Source organism: Sarcophilus harrisii, chromosome 1 (genome assembly GCF_902635505.1).
Source record: "Sarcophilus harrisii chromosome 1, mSarHar1.11, whole genome shotgun sequence".
NCBI classification, from domain to species: domain Eukaryota; kingdom Metazoa; phylum Chordata; class Mammalia; order Dasyuromorphia; family Dasyuridae; genus Sarcophilus; species Sarcophilus harrisii.
Genome location: NC_045426.1, coordinates 452317636 through 452342434, shown reverse-complemented (window position 1 = coordinate 452342434; position 24799 = coordinate 452317636). Strand labels below are relative to the sequence as shown.

At 31.8% G+C, this 24799-nt stretch overlaps 1 protein-coding gene across 1 annotated transcript in view; it reads left to right on the top strand.

Moving 5' to 3' along the window:
- PREX2 (phosphatidylinositol-3,4,5-trisphosphate dependent Rac exchange factor 2) overlaps positions 1-24799 on the top strand; it is a 411213-nt gene that overhangs the window by 361606 nt on the left and 24808 nt on the right. The gene's annotated exons all lie outside the window — the stretch shown is intronic.

Sequence of the window (24799 nt, the reverse complement as noted above, 5' to 3'; positions counted from 1 at the left end):
CCAAAGTGTCCTCATATACCTGGACATATAAGGTCTATAAAATCTGTGCATAATTTTATAAGTAGGTATATGTGCACATGAATCTAGGCTTTGTATGCTAGTAACTGGCTAACCAAATAAAATAATATTTAGATGGCTAAATTTTTGAGATGTTTTTTCCCTTTCATAATAATGGGCTTCCTGTAGTCTTCCATACCTTGAAACAATATAATCTGACAGCTAATGTTCAGGAATGTGTCGTACTTCAGTGAATTCAGCACAGCATCAATTGGCATTGAGAAAGTGATCAGTTATGTAGTTTGCCTCTTAGAATAAATTTCCTAAAAGAAAATGCCAAAACTTATAAGGAACATAGAAGTCATATAGTCTAACACTTTGATTTAACAGTTAGGAAACTGAGATACAGAATTTTTGCTTAAAATTATTTGGCTTAAGATATAAAGCAAGCATGTAACAAATCTAATTTTTTCTATTCAAATCTTCTATCTCTAGTGATCTTTCAGACACTGCTCCATGGGCATTACTATATATATAATATAATTCATTCTGTTTATTCTGCAAATTCAAATTCTTTATCTGTAAGGATATACAAATACATATGTACAAGCTGTCAGGAAGCATAAAAAATAAGTCCAGGCATATACCCAGTATGGATGGATGGATGGATATATATGTATATATGTAATAAGTTTCATTTTAAACTGAGTTTTTTGGAAATCAATTCAAATTCCCAAATAAACAATGCTATAAAGGTTGTTATGCTTCCATGTTAATCCATAAAACTCATTTAGCTGAATTATATAAAGTGTAATACCAACAATGTATTTATAAGCTAATTTGAAAAGGGAATGGGAACAAGGAATAGAAAAAATATACATAAACACACACATAAAACAGAAGTATTTGAGTTGATATCTGGAATATTTCTTTCTTCAAAAGCACACACACACACACGTAATACCAGAGAAACTGAGGCAAGATAGAGATTAGAGAGTTTTTCTTGGACCAAAAGATCCATTTTGGTCTCAGGGCTGATGGCTTAACGCATTCAGCATCAGCATCAGCATCAAATGTGAGATTCCAAGGAATTATATATGGTTCTAATGATCGGGGGGAGAAAGGTGTGAAGTCTGAACACTGGTAAACTCAGGAATTTCCAGGGATGGTCCATCAATCTGGTTCTGAAAGAGTGAGGATCATAAATTCTTGATAATTTAGGAGGATTTAGGTGCCAGAATATCTGAATTTCCCTTTATCTGGGATTATACATTTATAGTTTATGACTCTTTTGAAATGCCAGAGTGGCCAGATCTATATAACCCTAATTATCTAGATTTTAATGAACAGGAAAGGGGTTTGCAACCAGGGAGATTGAGGCAATACAATAAAGGGAATTGAGGCACAATTTAGGGAAACTGAGGCAGGACAATTAGGGAAAATGAGGCAGGACAATAAAAGGAAACTGGCACAACAACACATACCCAAGTTCAAATCCAGTCTTAAATACTTAATATAAACTGAGTGACCTTTTACTTATCTGTAAAGTGGGGATAATAATAGCTCCTGCTTTCCAGGGTTGCTGTGAAGCTCAAATGGGATAATAATTATAAAGTATTTTGCACATTGCCACAGAAAGTAGGCACTATATAAATGCTTATTTCTTCTTTACCCTCACACATTGTCATTTCTCTCATTTCAATTAAGCAATTGAGGGTTTTGTTTTTCTGCCAAATCCTCATGTAGGCACAATCTTTAACTTTTAAAACAATTTGTTATTTGGATTTTTGGAGAACTCTGCTACTTAGCAAATAATGTTAATATGTCATTCTTGTGACATCAAAGGACAAGTAGACAAATAGGTAGGGTTTAAATAATGCAAATTTTTGTAAAAGTAGAACATTCAAGGTAACATAACTGAGTAGTTTAAATGAAGTGGAGATGAGGTAGCACATTTTATTTATTGTATTTTAGAGAAACACTTAAATATTATGCAAATTTTTCCCTGGGGATTTCTAGTATTTAGGGCTTGACTCTGGCTTTTGTTCAGAGAAAAAGCAAATGCTTCCAAAAAGTATATTTACATTTTGAGCATACCCAATCTTATGCTTTGTACATAATTTGAAAGTTACAGAAATCATATTAGTAGGAACACCTAAGGCTAAATCACCTGAATTAATTACCAACTGGGGTGTTAAGGGAAGGCTTCAAGGAGGAAGTGGCATTTGTTCTGGGATTTAAAAACATTACATAAAGAATCCTACAGTTAAATTGTGGGAAATAAATTATTTTGCCCACCCACCATAATTTTCCAAAACAAAAGAATAGTCTTTGCAAAGCCATTATTCTAGCAAAGGGGAAACTCCTATAGAAAGAGAGATGTACTAGAATTTCTTAATATTTGTGGAAGACTGAAAGAAGATATTTAAATATAATAAGACTTGTGGATCAGCTTGTATCAATGTGGACCATGCTTCCCCATATGCATTCATTCAAAATTAATCAAGAACCTCCTTCTTCACCTTTGCCCACATAGGTATCATTATCCTTACCTACAGATGCTCTTAAAAGTAGATTTTCTCTTTTGCACTTCTGAATCCTCCCAAGATAACTTGAATTTGATTGGCTAGATTTCTTTCTTAAGGACCAGGCCTTAAACTAAAACCAGTCTGATTGTAAATGGCCACCAATAGATCCTAAGCTAAGCCCCAATTGCTCATTGTTTGGATCTTGATTGACACATATTGAATATAAACAGCAGTCATATCTGCTTTGACCAGAAATTCTGAGGATTTTCTGCTCCTAGTTTCATTCATAAATTTATTTATTTAGATTTTTTTTTTGGACTAGATGATAGAAGAGATTCTTTGCCTCACTTGCTATTCAGCCTTAATCACTAGATGTTTGCCTCCTTAATCAAACTGAGACCTGTTGAAGACCTGACCTTAAAAAGGCTGAGGTCTCCCACTGCATCCAGGGCCAGCTCCAATCATCTTAATCTACATCTGGCTCTGGAGGGGAAAGTGAGGCAGGTGACCTTGCCTAGCCCTCCCTCACTTAAATCCAATTTACTTGCATGTCATGTCATCACCTCCCTGATGTCATGACCCTTTTCAACAAGAAAGGACAAACAACAATAACAACAAAAACCAGAAAAATATGATCAAAAGAAAAAAAAGAAACATGGGATAGAAAAAAAAAAAACCAAGAAGGAAGCAAACAAACAACCTTGATCCACATACAGTCTCCTTAGTTCTCTTTGAATGCTGATGGCATCACAAGTCTACTGGAATTGCCTTGAATCACCTAATTGTTGAAAAGAATGACATATTATTTCAATGTGGTTCACTACAGAAAAATAAGTTGTGGCCTCCCAGAATTGAATATAAAAAAGAGCAGGTAGTGGTAGTTGATACTTTATGCCCAATACAAAGATCTGTCTTTTCAATACAATTTCTTTTCCTGATGAATTTGGATGAGGGCTAATTTTAGAACACTACAATCTCTGAAAAATAGAAGATGTGGGCTTATCTCCATAGGCAATATAAAATTATATGGAAGTGGCAAGTATTCAACAACATAATCCTCAAAAGAATTGCAAAAAGGGATGTTGTGAATCAAAAGTATAATCAGAAAAAAGGAAAAGTCATAAGAGAAGACTAAAGAATGACCTAAGTCCTCCACTAATATTAAAAATAACTAAAAACTAAAATTTTGGATATGTGTTCTGTAGAAAAATCATGGAAGAACATAGAAAAGATTGCACAGATGAATAGGAAACCAAGGAAAGAAGAAACATTGATGAGATCACAATTCCATTGAAGTATTAAAAGAACTAAATTCTGCATTAATGCTTTCATGACCTTGTTTCTAATATAAAAATTTATATATATGTACACATTATCTTCCCTCAATAGAATGGGGGGGTGTTTTATTTTTTTATCTGTATTTCCAGCTCCCTACCACAATAATGAGAACAAAGTTAGAACATATTGATTGATTGAATTATTCTACATTATCTAATATGATCTATTGTAAGAAATTCTTGTTATGAAAAGTTGAATTTCCATATAGTCTGTTTGGTCAGTAATTTGAATTTTTATTAAAGAAGTTCTTTCCAACCAATGATATCAAATTGTGATTATGTATTTTCATGAATTATAAAATTAGGGACTATAATGAAACCTAAGCTTATTGTATAATTTTGTAAAATATGCAATGAAATCTGTGATCCTAAAATTAATGATTTAGCTGTGGCCTTAAATAGGATAAAAGTCTGTGGTTACATATTCATAGAGACTTGTTGAACTTTTCAATGAAAAAATTAGATCATACAGGGAGATTAATAATGTAGTACAGCAAATTGTATGTACCTAATCAGCTACTGCATATTATCTACATAAAGGGCAAATGAACAAACTTTGTTTGTTTGTTTGGTGGTTGTTTTTTAGTGAGGTAGGTCTGGTTACTTCTGTAAAAAAGTGTTTTTTATATAACAAGAAAAATGGAATTCAGGAAATTTCACTAAATTTAGCTAGTTGGAGACTCAATATTTAGTTCATGCAATTAAGTTTTGGAACTTTTTTCTAGTTACACTAGAAACTAGAACACTAGTAACACTAGAAAAAATATGTAGTATGTTTAGATTTATATGACTAACAATAATTAACACTTTCTTTTCTAAAGTGCTAAAGACAATGTATTCTAGAATTTTGAAATCAAACTCACTGGTCTGTGCTTTGAAGCAACCATATTTTCCTCTTTTTGAAAATCAGGACATTTGCCAATTTCTAATCACGAATCCCTTCTTCCACTTGCCACTTATGGGAAGATTGTGAAAGCAGTTCAATATTTGTGCTTCCACAATACTGGAGAGTGTAATGTGTCCATATTTTGTGACGATTGACTTTTTTGGTTCAGTTAGTTACTTTTTTATTTTGTTTCATTTCCATATTAGTCACTTGGACTCTATTCTTCTCAGTCTAAAATCCAGGAACATTGTTGAAGAAAGCAAGTGGAGTGTGTGTGTGTGTGTGTGTGTGTGTGTGTGTGTTTGTGTGCATTTATTTGAAGAGGGGAGGGGAATATAGATGTATTTGAAAGAGTACAAAAAAGGAAAGGGGAGGGGTTTAGAGACTGAATGCAAAATTTTTTTAAATGGGGTAAGAAGAAATAGATATCATGTTATATGCACATGGCTACATGCATATATGCAAATGTGTATAGGTATATAAATATATACACATTTTGCAAACTTTAAAACTCTATAACACACACACAGATTCACACCTATCAGAGCCTGCTTTGACATCTGGAATTGAAAATAAGAGAGGGAATGGAAGAAAGTTATTGTGTTCCAAAGTCTAAAGTAGTGAAGGAAAGCAGAATCATAAGATTATAACACCTGATTGAAAGTGATTTCAGTGGTGTATAAGGATGACAGATATATCCTAGTGGGTTTCAATGTAAGAAGCTGAGACTGTACAAAAATAGTTATTTCAGAAAACATTCACTTGAGTCAGAAACAATAGAAAAATGATTGTCTAATATAAAATCTAAAATGGGGAAATGGAGATGAGAGGTGGGACCATTTTCAAATCAGGTTCCTTATGTTAAAGGCATGGCTTGTATCTAACCAAGATTTTGAATCTATAGTACTGCTATGACTAAATGGGTCCTTGCCTGAAAACCCAGTTATCCTTGACAGGAAGCTCAGTGATAACCTATACATTAACCTCAAATGTGAAACTATAGCAAAGACTTCAACAAAGTCTTAGTGTATTTTTAAAAAGAGAGAGTAGGTAGCATAAAATATGTGTACATGATGATAGATTTTAAGTTTATGTTTAAGAATAGGAGTTTAGAATTTTCAGGAAGTATAAAGTGGAAATTTTAAGTCTCATTATCTATAATGGGACTTTCATGGCTAATTCCCTACACTGCATTGAAAATGTAACCCTTAGACATGATTACTTTTTTGCCTTAAAGATATATAGAGTAAGTGAAGTATTCCATTTGGCTTTGCTGATGCATGCTCACATTTAGCACCAGCTCATCACTTCTTATCTGGATTATTTTTCACAATGTTATTTATTGTCTACCATCTCTTTATTTTCTTTTCAATTTCTAGTTAACCTTCTTACTTTTAAGCTGAGAGAATAAACATCATTCAGCCCTAATTTAAATATGTAAATATTAATTCTACAATTTCTATAAAATGCTTTATTCGCTGCCAAATTATTGGAAGCTTCAGTAATTTTTTTCGTTATATATTAAATGATCCAGTATGAATAGTACAATTTACCTTTCTAATTTATGTTTTACACTGAATGATGACGCATCTTTTTAGTACAATTACTATTTTACTGCAGCTCAGAAATTCCTTGGGACATGAGTGTTAAAATAAGGTTCATGATTTTATTCATTGAGAAATATATATTTACCTCAAGAGGTTGCAGATTCCACCTTACTAAAAGTTTTCAAGCAAAGACTAAATGATCTCTATTTGCTGTGTTATGCTTTCTCAGGTACTGGTTAAGAAAAAAATACTTGTTACCTTAAGTGAGAATTTATGCCTTATTAAAACATATATAGTTATGCTTATATCAATTTATGTGTGTGTATGTATACACACACAGACATATACACATGGAGGAATTCATTCTTATTTTTTTGTGATGTTTCATTTAATCAATCATGTATTCTCCATACTTTTGGAACAACGATATGTATTTTATGCTACGTTCATTTATTTTTTCTTCTGTTTTTTATCTCTCCCATGGCTTTTTCCTTTTCCTCTGATTTTTCTCTCTTAACATGATTCATAAAGTAATGTGCACTAAGATAAATAAAAAAATAAATTTCTACTAGAAGAAGGAAAAAAAAACAATATATGTGTTAGTTTTTTTGTAAACTCTATATATTTTCTAGAAGTATGTTGTGCCCTTTATTTATTTTGAAGGCATTGCTAAAGGTGAATGAAGCATGGAAGATCAATATATGAACAGCAGGCATCTCCCTATTAATTGAACATAGGGTATGTCATGTGTAAAACAATAGAATATATTAAGGAATTAGTCAATATGTAATTTTATCAGCTCTAAAAGTTCTATCTAAATTCAGGATAATTGAATGAGATAGAGAAAATATCACCCCATAACAATAAGCAGTTGTAATATTTAATAAGTCATTCAATTAAAGTTGCAAAGAGATTTTTCAATACTATATATTCAATATTTGGAAGCAAGAAATTTGATTACTATAAGAGATAAGAATGATAATATTTTATAGAGAAAATACTAAAAGCCACATTTTTTTAAGCAAATATATTTTTGAACTCATACATCTCTCCTTGACTTGAAAGTCCACAAGACACAATAAAAAGGAAATGAGTTGCACAAGCACTGTTGTGTCTGCCATCTGCCACAAATTCCCCATTTTCAAATGAAATATTTTATAGGTAGAAGTTGCAAATTGACAATGTTCCACAGTCTTTCACCTTTGCAATTCTCTTGAAGTTCTGACAGACACTAATTATTTACTGTTCAAAATTAATTTGCTAAAAGATAACTGATATAGTAAAATATCACAAAAAAGCACTGCTAATGCAATTCCTAATAACTTTTTTATTATAGTATTTTGAGCAAGAACAATGTTAGCCTTAAATGGAGGAAAAATAATTGACTGCCATAGAATGAGGAGAGAAAATGACATGATTTAAAAAAATCAGAACTACTGAGTGCAAAATGTTTATTACATATACATACAAGGACACGTAATCTATATAAAAGAACATTGAAGTAATAGCTTTCTTTGTTTGTTTGTTTTTTCTCTTATCCTTTGAGGATGGGTTGGTCTTATGGTACTTCTCTACTTATTGTTGTTATTGTTGTTGTTGATTTTAATAATTAAGTTAATTTTATAAAGGATGGGAAAAAAGAGAAATGTATGAATGCTTCACTATTTCATTGTATTAATGTGGTTATTCCCTCTATCTCTTTTTCCTTATGTTCCCCCATTGTTCACTTTTGGAGTGCTTCTCCTTTAGTAATGGTTATACTAGAAAGCTAGACCTCTTTTGCCTAATTTGTATGACTAAGACATCTATTTTGGTGATACATTTTCACATTAAAATGATACTGCTTCTTGAAAATATCTAATCATAGGATGTATATGTCATGCTATTTGCTTCCATCTTGAATCTCCCCATTACCATTTAGGTCATCAGTAATTTCGATTCTTGGAGTTTGGGATAGTTTATGATTCACAAACATATAGCATCATTGGAAGTATTTTCTTGATACCAAATCTAAATGAAAAAAGAATATATGTTTCTCTCTCTTTTTTTTTTACCATGTACTGATAATGCGATTTTAATTGTGCTTTCAACTTGTGAAATTAGTAATATACATAGATTTTGGAAGTCCTTTGTCAATTCATAATTTCAGGAAAAAATCTTGACTTTTCAGCTAGTATTTTAGAGCTGCCTTAATTTTTTTCCCCATGTAGTTTAATGTTCTACTAGAGTATAAATTCCAGACAACAAAATGTATGGCATTTCTGGAATGGATAGTAACTTGCTGATTAGCTAACATTCTAAAACAGACACTGTTGTCAAAAACTTACAAAGAGGAAATAAATCAACCCTAGCTAGAGGGAGCTCAAAGCCAAAAAACCCATATGGCTTTATTCCTAAAAGTGCTTGATAGTTAATTATATAGCACGTGGCCTTTGTGTCTCAAAGAAGTTGTTGTCTCTGTATAAATGCCCAACTTCCTATATAATACACCTTTTTGGAGACTTGAGTTTGTGTTTGATAACAGTGAGTATAAATATGAATATTAAGTATATCAATAGGTCTCTGTTGATTTTGAAGTACAATTTTAGTATAAAGGTCAAGTTTTCATGTGGCCATATTAAAAATGTCCAATCATTTACATGGCTTATATTATGGTTGTTAGCTTGGAGATAGTGTAATCTATTACAATTTAATTTAAATATGAGAAATATGCCTTCCCAAGAGCATTTTATGTATTCATTTATAATTGTACTTATGTGAAGCTAAAGTGCAATAATATTTTTAAAATAATTAAAGTATTAAATTAAACTTAGATGCAAGTAAGTTTATATCATGAATCTGAAGAAAAATATAAGGACATAACTAAATCATTTTATTTTCCCCTTCTTAGTTTAGGAATCTTCTCTTATTGAATTTACCAGTAATAACACATAATCTTTATATATTTAAATTTGGGTTCTACAATGCAAACAAAAATATCACATTAGTGAAAAGAGAAAAAAATGCTCTGCTAAATGCTAGGGTTCCTTGTGATATAGGAAGACCTTTAAGTTCTGGAAGATCATTCCAAGAGATTCTAAGTGCCTGAGAATCCCAAATAGGAAACAGGAAAGAATAGGCTCAGTCCCTAGTTGTATTTTGTTGTCCCAGAAGCAATGTGTCTAAGTTTGGAGAGTTTAACTTGCACTAGGTAATGAAAAATACATTTATTAACTTGTAGAGAGGTTAAGGTTATGTTCTGTGTTGATGAGGGGAATATCTATATGAATTATAAATGTTTTAAGTAATGAAGTAAAATATAGACTACCTCCAGCATTTCAATATATTATTTTCATGAATGACTCACTTGTCAAAATGAATTCTGAGATGAATTAAAAGTAAACTGCATTAGTGCTTTTGCTAAATGCCAAGGGCCTAATGGGAATTGAAAAGAATTTACTTATCTTAACCTAAGCAATGGAATAGTCTGAGTGAATTCAATTGAGTGAAAATGGCAGGTGGGGGATCTGTGTGTGTGTGTGTGTGTGTGTGTGTAAATTTTTGATTTGAGGGACATTTTTTTTCCTGATTATAGTGGCTATGACTAAGAGATAAAGGACATTAATTAATATGATGCATGGGCTATCTCCTGGTGCTTTGAGGTTCAAATCCTACTTTTGAAATTTATTAGTTGTATGAACAAGAGAAAATTGCTAGGATAAATCATAAATCTAAAGCTGGAAAAGATTACTGAAGCCATCTAGTCAAACAAACCCTCTTGTTTTACAGATGAAGAAAGGGAAACATAAGGAATTTAAGTGTTTTATCTAAGGTCATATACATATTAAACATCAAGGGAAGGTTTAAACTTAAGTTCACTGATTATTGTAATACATTAGTATTTTTTCCTCAGTATAATGTTGCCTCTGAGTTTCATATACTACTCATCTATTTATCCTGATGTAACTTTTTGCCTTTATCTATGAAACTAATACTTTCTTTTTTCTTTTCTTGTCTTGTCTTTTCTTTTCTCTTTTTTTGCTGAGGTAGTTGGGGTTAAGTGACTTGCCCAGAGTCACACAACTAGGAAATGTTAAGTGTCTGAGGCCAGATTTGAACTCAGGTCCTCCTAACTTCAGGGTTGGTGCTCTACCCTAATACTTTCTTAAACGATGTGATTTTTTAGTTGGAGGCTCAGTTCAGATCATACCTTATTTATAGTTATTAATATCCTATTCAAAAATCATTTACTTTTTTGTGAATTGGTTTTCCATATGAGAAAAAATGATTGTTAATAACCAATTATTATCCTCAGGATTCTGGGTCTTTCTTTTTTTTTGTTTACTCAAAGTCCAGACCTTGTTGGTCCATGAGTCTCTGAAGGACAGAACTGATGATGAATTAGCCTAATTCTGGGAACACTTTTTTCAATCTTGGGTAGAAGACCACTGAACTGGGAGAGCTTATTTCTGTTTAAATTATAAAAAGAATTGTAAAGGGAACCTAGCCCTAAAAAGAATTAGGGTCACGACTTTGAAATCCCATTGTTAAACTTATATGACCTAGTTAGAGATGGATCCCTTTGTCTAGATAGCTGGAAGTGAGAGTGATCTGCAGAAAGAAATGCCTTTGTCTAGTTAGTTGGAGGCAATTGAGCCTCACCAAGCTACCTCCTCAGCAGAGGGAGCTGAAGGTATTCAGCCTGCCTTCTCATTAATATGTCCACCCCATCATTGGTTGTTGACCAATTAGTGTTGATATCTGCCTGTCAGGTACATCCACATTTATAAAGGTATTGCCACATTCAGTTGTCTCTGGTTACTAAGAAAAACTATTTATTGTCAACTTATTATTTGCTAACCTAATTAATAAGCTCATTATTTTCATTCCTCTCACATAGATATTGGTATACAATACTAAATTTTTTGAGAGCAATTGGGGTTAAGTATCTTGACCAGCGTCTGTATCTGAAACTTTTTTTTTTAATAATAACTTTTTATTTACAAGTTAGATGTATGGGTAATTTTACAGCATTGACAACTGCCAAACCTTTTGTTCCAGTTTTTCCCCTCCTTCCCCCTACCCCCTCCCCTAGATGGCAGGATGACCAGTAGATGTTAAATATATTAAAGTATAAATTAGATACACCATGAGTATACATGACCAAGCCGTTGTTTTGCTGTACAAAAAGAATCAGACTCTGAAATATTGTACAATTAGCTTGTGAAGGAAATCCAAAATGCAGGCAGGCAAAAATATAGGGATTGGGAATTCAATGTAATGGTTCTTAGTCATCTCCCAGAGTTCTTTCACTGAGTGTAGCTGGTTCAGTTTATTATTGCTCCATTGGAACTGATTTGGTTCATCCCATTGCTGAAGATGGCCAGATCCATCATAACTGATCATCATATAGTATTGTTGTTGAAGTATATAATGATCTCCTGGCCCTGCTCGTTTCACTCAGCATCAGTCTCTCCAGGCCTTTCAGAAATCACCCTGTTGGTCATTTCTTACCAAACAATAATATTGCATAATATTCATATACCAAAATTTATTCAGCCATGGACATATACTCAGTTTCCAGTTTCTGGCCATTACAAAGAGGGCTGCCACAAACATTCATGCACATACAGGTCCCTTTCCCTTCTTTATGACCTCTTTGGGATATAAGCCCAGTAGTAACACTGCTGGATCAAAGGGTATGCACAGTTTGATAACTTTTTGAGCATAGTCCCAAATTGCTCTCCAGAATGGTTGGATGTATTCACAATTCCACCAACAATGTATTAGTGCCCCTGTTTTCCCACATCCCCTCCAACATTCCGCATTGTCTTTCCCTGTCATTCTAGCCCGTCTGACAGGTGTGTAGTGGTATCTCAGAGTTGTCTTAATTTGCATTTCTCTGATTAATAATGACTTGGAGCATCTTTTCATATGGCTACAAATAGTTTCAATTTCTTTGTCTGTGTATCTGAAACTTGATGTGAACTCAGGTCTTCCTGACTTCAGGGCCAGGACTCTAACCACTGTGTCATCTAGATGTTCCCTATTTTAATAATTTCTAATTGCCAATGGATAGTCTGATAAACACATTTTTATCTATTTGATTCTTAAAGAAGAAGCAAAATATTATTTAATATATGACATTGTTTATACTGCATATTTGTATTCTGAACTATTTATTCTCTCCTTTGTTTCTTTTGATGAGGTTTGTCAACTGGGTATTTAAATTTTCATAATCAGCAAATTATTCCTGATGTGCAGACTATAAATTCTGTTTTCACAATTTTTATTTCTATTTTAAACCATTTGGGAATATCCTGTAGTGACTTGAGACATTTGGTAATTCACAAGGTTCCATGTCAGATCACATATTGATTCATTTTTTTTTGGTCTCATAATATTTATTATAGGTATCTGGAGTATTTATTCTAATCTGGAAACTGTATTCTCTTCGGCTATTAACATATTTCCTGATTTTTTTTATCTGTTTATGCTCAGGGTCTTTAATTGAGTTTTATCCTCTTCAGCCTAATTGCTGAGTAGTATAACCATTATCAAAAGATAAAGACTCTAAAAGTGAACAATAGGGAAACATAAGAGAGAAAGTCTGTAACTTTTAAAATAATAAATTTAATAAGTTCATATAAACAAAGGATACTCATATGATATATGGTTAATTTTTAATTGAACTATATACACAATAATCAAGCATTCATAAAAACCTACTGCGTATCTAGTACTTTGGTAAGCATTGGAAATATAAATTAAAAGCAACAAGAACAAAATACCCTCCCTCAAAGAATTTTATGTTCCAATTCTATACTAATAAATGTCACACAAATTTTAGAGAAGGATGAGATTCAATTGAACTTTATGAAGAAAAAAAAATTCTTTCAATAGGTTGTAACATCTGTTTTATTGTGGCAGCCACATTTTTTATATGTATAATTTTTCTTTATAATTTTTCTACTGTCCTTTCACTTAGCACACTCACAGTGGCATCATATGCCACATAATCATCCAGCTATCAGACACATAGGGTGATACTTTCAAAATCTAGCTACTAGGTATACATTTTTGATTAATAATGTTTCACCCATACCTGTTTCCCAGTGTATTAGGCAACTCTCCAGAAAAAACAGGGAAGTTGAGAGTTCTGATAGATCAGGAATTAGCTTTATTATGCTGTCTTTTCATACTTTTTCTGGTCTTTGGTTACAATTTGTGATTCTTGCTTTGATTTCTGATTTTAAATCTGATAACTGCCTCTCCTTACCACAAACCAACCTTCCCCAACTCTCCCATCTCTACCCTAACCAATGCAATTTCTTGATTCTAACCTTGACTGTATATTGAACCTGAGCTCACTATTAAACTTTTCCTCAGTGGTTTGTTAACATATCAAACAGGAAAGGTAATACAGTACAAATTCTGGTTAAAACAAAACAAAACAAAAACAAACAAACAAAGAAACAAAAACAAGCAAGCAATCATATGCACCAGTCAGGAACAAAAATATTTCCATCCAGAAAGAATTGCATGAGCCTAGTAAATAAGTGAAGGAGATATAGTGGAACAACTTAAATCTAAGTTGTGAAGGATTTCATAAATAATCTAAACCATCCTAAATAGGAATCCTCTCTACAACATACCCTATAAGTGGTCATCTAGCCTTTGCTTGAAGATCTTTAGTGACCCACTACTTCTAAAAGTAGATCATCATACTTTGGTATAGTTATAATTGTTAGAATATATTTTCCTACATCATGAGTTCTTAGCCTGGTGTCTATGATCATTTAAAATATTTTGATACTTATATTTTAACATGTTTGGTTTCCTTTATAGTTTATGTACTTCATGCATTTTCTTTTTCTTTTCTTCTCTCTCTTTTTTTTGTCTTCAGGTAGATTTTTATTTCCAGTTCATTTAAAAAATATTTATTTTATTCTGAACTTAAGAAATAAAATAAGCATTTCTAAACAGTAGACTAGAAAAAAAGATGATGGCACATGAAGCTGCAAATTTATTACGTACAACTTGCTGTTCCTTTAAAATATACAATTAAGTTATCATGTAACTTTCCTTTGTTGTCATTTGGTACCATTAGACACAAATATGTGTATATATGTGTGTAAAATCATTCTACTTGTACATCTATCAGGGTTTTTTTTCTGAATGCAAATAGCATCTTAATTCATGGATCATTTGTAAATATTTTGGGTATTTATCTTAGTCAAAATGACTTATTTGCTTATAGTTCTTCTTAAAACAATATTGTTATTCAACATTGTATACAGTGTTCTCTTGATTCTTTGCATTTTGCTCTTCATTATTTATGCGATTCATGAATTTTCAAATATTCTATTGATAATAGTCCATATATGTTTCCAGATTGATAGTTGAGTTCATGACATAAAAAATGGATAAGAACTATGAATTAAGAAAAGGCCAAATCTACTTCCTTTTTTAATTCTATTCATTACTTTTAGTTCTGCTTTTTGGATCATGCAAAAGGCACTTATTCTTTTCCTTATGACAAACCTTTGATTCTTTGAATACAGCTTTTACCTCCCCTGTTTCTCATGTTATCTCTTCTCCAAGTTCAGAATCTCCAGTTCCCTCATGTGGGAGACAAAGTAATACTGTAGAAACACCATTATTTTTGGAATCAGGAAACCTGTGTTATAAGCCTGATATCATACTTCAAGTGTGATTTTGTGCAAGTAACTTAAATTAACGTCCAGGGTCTTCAGTTTCTTTCAACTGTCAAATGAAGTCATTGAGATCCAACTGGCTAAACTAGATAGATGAATAAGTGGATCAATGTATGTTTCTATTTACAAATATTAAAACGGTATATAGGGCAAATTACAATCATCAAGAACATTATAATCTAAGGCACTGACAAAACATCCTTTATACTTTTGTGTATGTGTTAAATGTTCAACAAGTGTTGAAGATTTGACATACATTAGGGCACAATTTCCAAAATTAATTTTAAGCAGCCAGGAGATATCAAGCCTGGAGTTTGGTTTCCAAACCTGAACTGAAATAGGACCTCATATTAACTAGTTTTATGACTTTGGGTAAGTCACTTAACTTCTGTTTAGGTCAGTTTCTTCCTCTGGAAAATGGTGTTGAAAATAGCACCTGCTTCTTAGGTTTATAAGGATCAATGAAACAATATTTGTAAAACACTTATCACAATGCTTGTTATTAATTTATGCATACAATACACAAGACTTGAGTATTGATGGAAATCATAACAGCTCATCTGGATTACAATGCTTCCTGGAGAAAGGGAATAAAGAGAAATTATAAAGCAAAATAGAGGATTTTAGATCTATTCCCCCCATGGCAACTCAACTTAAAAATCAAATATTTATAGTTATATATATATATATATATGCACATAATTGCATATTGAATATTTTAGAAAGAAAAAGGATCAATGCCTAGGAAGTTTCTTAACTCCTATTCATTTAGTTCCATGGAACACTAATCAGGGAACTCATCTTTATATCAATACTTCTCTCTAGATACTTATCCCTTCAAAGGAAAATAATCAATCTTACAGGACATTTGATTGGAAAGAGACTTTAGCTTCAGAGCTTCAAACAATGTTATACTGTCTTACTCCATGAAACATAGTCACTGAATGCATCTCTATTTATCTCTCTTTTTTAGTTCTCTTCCTTTCTTTTTTTCTGTATTTATCTCTTAAGGCTAATAAAGTTTACATATCACTTTCTGAATTTTAAAACTGCAAACTTGTACAGAATATGACATTGCTTTCCTATTTTATTGACATAATCTAATAAGTGTCCAACATGTAGAAGAAATGTGATGTGCCTTTTATAAGCATATATATCAAAATATAATTTATAAACCATGTAATTGTATGCAAATATGCTTCCATATTTACATAATACCCCCATCCCACCCCATGCACATATTCGTTTAAATTAAGTCTTTGTAATTTAATATTGAAGGAATTCCTGAAAAATGAAAAAATGAGCTTGTAGTATCTGATGCCGACACCATATTCATGCATCATTGAAAAATCATTTGCATGCTGGTTTGTGGACCCAAATTCTTCCAGAGACTGCCAGAATTTAAAATGATTTCTTCAAGTGTTGGATTTTTCCACTCAGCTTTTACAATGAAATAGTTGGGGAAATCTGTAAAAGCTTATGAGCCAAGAAAACTGGGGTGACAACAAACCTTTTAGATTTTTAATTTCAGTCTCATTTCTGACCTCTGTGTGCTATTATTAAGGAAAGGATTTGACCTTGTTTGGGACACCAGTCATTTATAATGACTGTCAGCATTTCTTGCCATTTCCCTATCTTTGTCCTGACATTTGACATTTGAGATTGTTTCAAAATTACATTGTGAGCATATTGGAAAACAAATCTCCATGGCAGATATTCTGTGAAAGAGGGCATCATCTCTGTCAATTTAATAAACTGTAGGCAGGAGCACAATAACACAAGTTCAAAGAAAATTTTCCAATTTAAACTAGATTTTCTGTTAGAGGTATCATTTTTTTTTTGCAGGTAATTATGAATTCTAAATGAGTGGCACTTTTGATATACTGAGACAGAGAGCAAAGCCCTGGTCCTGGTGATATCTCATCTAGAAACATAGTCCTTTTTTGAAAATAACACCTTTATAAAAAAAAAAAAAAGTCAGATGGCACTCAGGAGCACATTTCTCTTTCTCATGCTACAAAGATAATTTGCTGCCATAGTGCTGAGTAGTGAAACTGCAAGGACATTCATACCTTGACCCAAAAGAATAACTCAGTATAAACGAATAAAGGAAATAGATTAAAAAGTATTTAAATTCTAGTTAAAATTCTTTGCAACAAGCAAATTCTTATTACAAACAGAGAAAGGAAGTGTATCCTTTTATCAGCATACCAGAAATAAATTTCAATGAATTTAGGGAAGAAGTGAAGATTTTTAAAATTTTTTTAGTTATAATGTAATGGCATAATGGTATCTATTGGTTGAAATCTTAGTCAATGGAAATTTAAAATTGGAGTGCTAGAGACATTATATTAGAGGAAGAAAAAAAAATCTATGTTCTTTCACAGAAGTTGACAGTTAAATAGTTTGGGGCGAATTAAATTTTTTAAGCTTTCAATTCTACTTCTTGATATTCATTAGTATTTGTTATTTTATATCAATTACACACTTAAAAAGCAATCTCAATCATATCGGGTTGATAAACTGCATTTGCTACTGGCAAGGAGAACATATTCTATTAGCAGTTAATTATAAAATACTGACCCATTAGGGTATTGTTAAGGGTTTCAAATGAGTGCCACTGAAAAACTAATTTGAAGGCTGTTGCTCGAGTCATTTAACAGCCAATGAAACTGAACATGTTATTCATAAGAAAACAATTGATTATTCCTATGCATACAATGTAAAGCCATCCAGCTATTTCTAATGTGATAGTACAATTCTCTTTACCCACTTTTAAAAATTCATAATTACAATATTATTCTATATGCCTTAGATAAACTTTTTGTACTTTGATTACACAACTAAAGATATTTAACTATATCTGTTTTGTACATTCTTCAGGAAAGCTCTTTCTGGGGGACATATCATCATATGAATGTAACAATAGGTTTTTGAAAGCTATGGGTACAGAAAATAAGCTCTGGCAAATCCTATCAAGTTATAAAGAATTAGAGTAAGGATCCAATTGTACATCTGTTGTCAAAGAGCCAGACTAAGTTTGGAGAAATGATGTCAGAGATTTACCATATAAAGTAATGGAACTTTGAGGTCTGAGCAGCTCATAAAGACCATCTTATTAAGACAGTGAGGTGAAAATCAATATCAACAAAGGAAATATCAATACTGAAAAATCACAAATCTTTGAAGGAATAAATTATTTTCTTTACAGAAAAAAATCTAATGAGATAATCAAAACAGGGGAGCTAAGGAAGGTATTTAGGGAGCTGGAGAATCATGCAAAAAAGTCAATCAGAGCAATTACAAAGTAAAGGGGTAAAGTAACAAAAAGGCTCCTAACAACTATTAGAAAAAACAGAATTATTTTAATAATAATGATAAAGAGCATGGAATATTGACTATAAGGGTAGTCTTGGGGTCAGGAAGATACATATGTGTGTATGTGTGTGTTTGTGTGTGTGTGTGTTGCTCCTAGCACATGATGTCTATGTGACAGTGTGAAGCCATTATTTATCATCTAAATGTCCCAGCCAACTAAGACCCTAAATTATATGTTCATAGAGAGAATTAACTCACAAAGAGGAAATGACAGTTCTAGATTCTCTTACCCCCTTTGCCCAAATATGTGGTTCAAATAACCCAACTTCAAGGAAATACTTTAGAGGATTAAAGAGATAAATTTTTTTTTCAAGAAACAAATTGCAACTATGGGATGGAAAACATAAAATAATGAAAAATATGTATAAAGGTGCTTTTAAAGAAAAGCTGAAAATAAGAAAGGAAACTAATTCCTTAAGCATGCTAGAATCCAAGTCTCTCACTTTTCCTTGCAAACTTTGTAGAGAGGTATTTTCTACACAAAAGGGCCTTATTTACAATAGTAAATATATTAGTACAATAGTTTTTAATACATTCATAAATATATACTCCCATATAGTTCTAAGATAGCCTTTATTTATAGCACCAAATTAATAGGATAGTACATTTTCATTGTAGTTTCATTATAGTATAACTATAAACTTTTCACAAAATGCAAAAATGAATGATAAACATCGTAATATTTTCCTTTTAGAAGATATAAAATACCTATAAGATATACGATGAGAACAGCAGTGGTATAAAGAATATTGTATGGTGTATTATTCTAACCTTAGTATATAAATACTAATACAAAATTCCAAGTCATTAAGGTTCTGAATGGAAATGTCTAGGTTAGTCTCTTGTTAATCCTCAGTTTTTATATATTCACAAAAATATTTGAATATCTAGTAAATTTTCTTATTGACAATGGAAACATTTTATTTTATAGTGGTTTTAATATTGATTTTTATATATTGATCTTAACTGAAGGCTTTTGCTTTGACCATGCAGAACAATTCACAATTTCTTATTGTCTCTGGATAGTTTAATACTTGTGATCTAGTAAATGACTAAAATCATAATTGCTGAAGAAACAGGCTATTTAAATAACTCCATATTAGAAAAAAAAGTTGAACAAGTGATAAAATTAAGTAACAAAGTAAAAAATTCCAGCATGTGATGAGTTTCTAAGCAGATCCTATCAAACATTCATAGTACAATTACTTCTAATATTTCATAATTTTTTTTGCAAAAACAAGAAAAAAAAGGGAATCTTTCCTACTTTTTCTGTGGTATAACTATATAATATTGATACCTAAATTAGGGAAAGACAAAGCAGAAAAGGAAAACCATAAACCAATATCCCTAATGAATGTTTATACAAATAGTTTAAATAAAATATTAGGAAATTGTTGCCACACCATATTAGAAAAATGACCACTATGACCAAGTTGGGTTTATACCATGAATTCAAGGTTGGCTCAAAATAGGAAAAACTATAAATATAATAAATCACATTTTTAGTATAAATAATAAAAACCATATAATTATATTACATATAGATGCTGAAAAGACTTCTGATGAAATCTACTACTTATTTCTGGAAAAATAGTTTTTAAAAATCATAAGAATAAATTAGCAAGTACTGTTTATCCAAATTAAAAAAACAAAATTATTTGTGGAGAAAAAAGACTATTCCAATATTATCAGGAATAAAGAAAGTATTCCCCTTAACACTATTACTAGTTAACATCATGTTTTAGCAGTGGAAGGAAGAAAAGAGGGAAGGAAGAGAGAGGAAAAAAAAGAGGGAAGAAGAAGAAATTCAAGGAATATTACTGGCATAATATTTCATACTTGGAGACGTAACTAAAATTTTGAAGGAATAATTAGCAACTTCCCAAAATTTTAAGACATGGGAGAAATCCACAAAACCATCAGTATTCATATTTGTATACTTAGAATCATATACATATGTCTAAATATGTATGTATAATATGTATGTGCACATTCACTCAGGAAGAGCTAGAAAGAGAAATGCCATTAAAATAACTATACATGCTTAAAAAGAATACTCAGAAGTATATCTCCCAGCATTTACTCAGGTACTAATCAAGTCATTTGCACAAATAAATTCCAAAGTAATACAGGCCTAAACGTTTGATGAAATATTAGTTAATTATGGGTATTTTGAGTCAATTTAATTAAAAGTAACAATATTAATGTATTAAATATAATATTTAATGTATACCAATAAAACTCTAAAAGATTTTATATAACAAAAAAAATGAAATTTACATGGGGGATCAAATGGACAAGGATCTCAAGGTTAGTAATAAAAAAATGGGGAAGAATGTGTTGTACTGCAAATCAATGTTCAAAATTAAAATTATTTGGTACTGATTTGAGAGAGAGAGAGCGAACACACATTTAAACAAATTAGGAATAAAACATATAGAATCAAACAAACACAGTAGCACAGTGTTTCATAAACCCAAAGATACTTCCTTCTTAAATTATTGTGGAAAATATTTATTATTTGAGAAATACTGCTGTAAAGACTGAACAGATATCTGTCAGAAATTAAGTTTAGACTTATACTTTACATAATACACCAATATAAGCTCCAAATGGATATATTACTTATATTTAAAAGTTAAAATATAAATAAGTTAATGGTACAAGAAAAAAAATTAGCTTTAGATTGATGTATAGGAAAATTATTCATGACTATAGTAATAATGACAATCGCACAAGATAAAATGGACAATTTTAATTATGTAAAACTTAAACATTTTTATTTAAGATCACCCAAAGTAAAAATTTAAAGAGAAAGAAGTTATCAAGAAAAAAAATATTTGCAACAAGTTTCTCTGATAAACATCTCATTACCAAGATATAAAAATAACTGATTTCAAATTTATAAGATTAAGAGCTATTCTAGCCTATATAAATGTTTAAAGGATATAAGTAGTTTTCTTTTTTCTTTTCTTTTCTTTTTTTTTAATTATAGTAACATTTTATTGACAGAACCCATGCTAGGGTAATTTTTTTTTACAACATTACCCCTTGCACTCACTTCTGTTCCGATTTTTCCCTCCCACCCTCCACCCCCTCCCCTAGATGGCAAGCAGTCCTATATATGTTGAATATGTCCTAGTATATCCTAGATACAATGTATGTGTGCAGATCCAAACAGTTTTCTTGTTGCACAGGGAGAATTGGATTCAGAAGGTAAAAATAACCCGGGAAGAAAAACAAAAATGCAAACAGTTTACATTCATTTCCCAGTGTTTTTTCTTTGGGTGTAGCTGCTTCTGTCCATCATTGATCAATTGAAACTGAATTGGGTCTCTTTGTCAAAGAAATCCACTTCCATCAGATTACATCTTCATACAGTATCATTGTTGACGTATATAATGATCTCTTGGTTCTGCTCATTTCACTTAGCATCAGTTCATGTAATTCTCTCCAAGCTTCTCTGTATTCATCTTGCTGGTCATTTCTTACAGAACAATAATATTCCATAACATTCATATACCACAATTTACCCAACTATTCTCCAATTGATGGGCATCCACTCAGTTTCCAGCTTCTAGCCACTACAAACAGGGCTGCCACAAACATTTTGGCACATACTGGTCCTTTTCCCTTCTTTAGTATCTCCTTGGGGTATAAGCCCAGTAGTAGCACTGCTGGGTCAAAGGGTATGCACAGTTTGATAACTTTTTGGGCATAATTCCAGATTGCTCTCCAGAATGGTTGGATTCGTTCACAGCTCCACCAACAATGGATCAGTGTCCCAGTTTTCCCGCATCCCCTCAACACTTATCATTATTTTTCCTGTCATCTTAGCCAATCTGACAGGTGTGTAGTGGTATCTCAGAGTTGTCTTAATTTGCATTTCTCTGATTAATAATGATTTGGAACACTCTTTCATATGAGTGGTAATGATTTCAATTTCATCATCTGAAAATTGTCTGTTCATATCCTTTGACCATTTATCAATTGGAGAATGGCTTGATTTCTTATAAATTAGAGTCAGATCTCTATATATTTTGGAAATGAGGCCTTTCAGAACCTTTAACTGTGAAGATGTTTTCCCAGTTTGTTGCTTCCCTTCTAATCTTGTTTACATTAGTTTTGTTTGTACAGAAGCTTTTTAATTTGATGTAATCAAAATTTTCTATTTTGTGATCAATAATGGTCTCTAGTTCATCTTTAGTCACAAATTTCTTCCTCTTCCACAAGTCTGAGAGATAAACTATCCTATGTTCCTCCAATTTGTTTATAATGTCGTTCTTTATGTCTAAATCATGGACCCATTTTGATCTTATCTTGGTATGCGGTGTTAAGTTTGGGTCCCTGCCTAATTTCTGCCATACTAATTTCCAGTGGATATAAGTAGTTTTCAAAGAAAAACTGGAAGCTTCAACTATCATTTGAAAATATACATTACTAACAATTTAAAATTTTACATTACTAACAATTAGCAAAGTTCAAATGAAAACATCTTCAAAGTTCTATCTCATGACTATCACAGTAGCAAAAATGATTTTGAAAGTGGAAATATAAATGTTGTATAGATTGTGGTGAAGTAGTGTTATACCCATAGAACATAGGCTACATGTAGTTCACAGCTCTGTCTAAACAATGAAAATTAAGCATGGTTCTTCCTTCTGATGAAATTAAAATATAAAAAGAGATACTATTTTTATATATAGTTAATATGAGAATTTGTTTTGATGGACTATATATAAATTTATTTAGGGATTTTTCCCTCATCATAGGTGAGAGTAGGAGGAGGTACAGATTAATGAAAAAATACTTAAATTTAGTTAAATCATTAAATATATTAAAATATTAAATTGAGTTAAATTCAGATACCACCTTGTGACCATAAGCAAGTCACTTAACTTCTGCTTCTTTATCTGTAAGATGGGAACATAAATCTCATAGAGATATATAGCATATACCTCATAGGATTATTTTGAGGATCAAATAACTATTATATGAAAATGACTTTGAAGTCCTTAAAGCATTCTTTAACTATTAACTAATGTTATCTATAATATACACTTTGGGCTATTTGTGTATGTATGTATGTATATATATATATATATATATATATATATATATATACATACATACATACATACACACACATATATATCCTCTATGCATTATAGGTGACATTTTATATGTGCGTATGTACACATATATAATATTTATAAATATTTGCCAACACATGCCACTAAGTTGAGCAGTAGATGGATCCCTGGGCCTGGTATCAGGAAGTCCTGAATTCACATGCAGCCTAAAATACTGATTAACTATATGACTCTAGGCAAGACTTAAGTCTAGCTTGACTCCATTACCTCATTTATAAAATGAGGGTAATAATTGCACTTATTTCCCAAAGTTGTCATAAGGAATAAATGAGATAATATGTAAAACACTTAGCACAGAACCTGGCACATAATAAGCCTTAAATAAGAATTAGCTGTTATAGACAATTCTCAGATGAAGAAATTGAAACTATTTCTAGTCATATGAAAAGATGGTCCAAGTCATTATTAATCAGAGAAATGCAAATTAAGACAACTCTAAGATACCACTACACACCTGTCAGATTGGCTAAGATGACAGGAAAAAATAATGATGATTGTTGGAGGGGATGCGGGAAAACTGGGACATTGATGCATTGTTGGTGGAGTTGTGAACGAATCCAACCATTCTGGAGAGTAGTTTGGAACTATGCTCAAAAAGTTATCAAACTGTGCATACCCTTTGATCCATCAGTGTTACTACTGGGATTATATCCCAAAGAGATTATAAAGAAGGGAAAGGGACCTGTATGTGCACGAATGTTTGTGGCAGCCCTTTTTGTAGTGGCTAGAAACTGGAAACTGAATGGATGTCCATCAGTTGGAGAATGGCTGAATAAATTGTGGTATATGAATATTATGGAATATTACTGTTCTGTAAGAAATGACCAACAAGATGATTTCAGAAAGGCCTGGAGAGACTTACACGAACTGATGCTGAGTGAAATGAGCAGGACCAGGAGATCATTATATACTTCAACAACAATACTATATGATGACCAGTTCTGATGGACCTGGCCATCCTCAGCAACGAGATCAACCAAATCATTTCCAATGGAGCAGTAATGAACTGAACCAGCTACTCCCAGAGAAAGAACTCTGGGAGATGACTAAAAATCATTACATTGAATTCCCAATCCCTATATTTATGCCCACCTGCATTTTTGATTTCCTTCACAAGCTAATTGTACAATATTTCAGAGTCTGATTCTTTTTGTACAGCAAAATAACGTTTTGGTCATGTATACTTATTGTGTATATAATTTATACTTTAATATATTTAACATCTACTGGTCATCCTGCCATCTGGGGGAGGGGGTGGGGGGTAAGAGGTAAAAAAT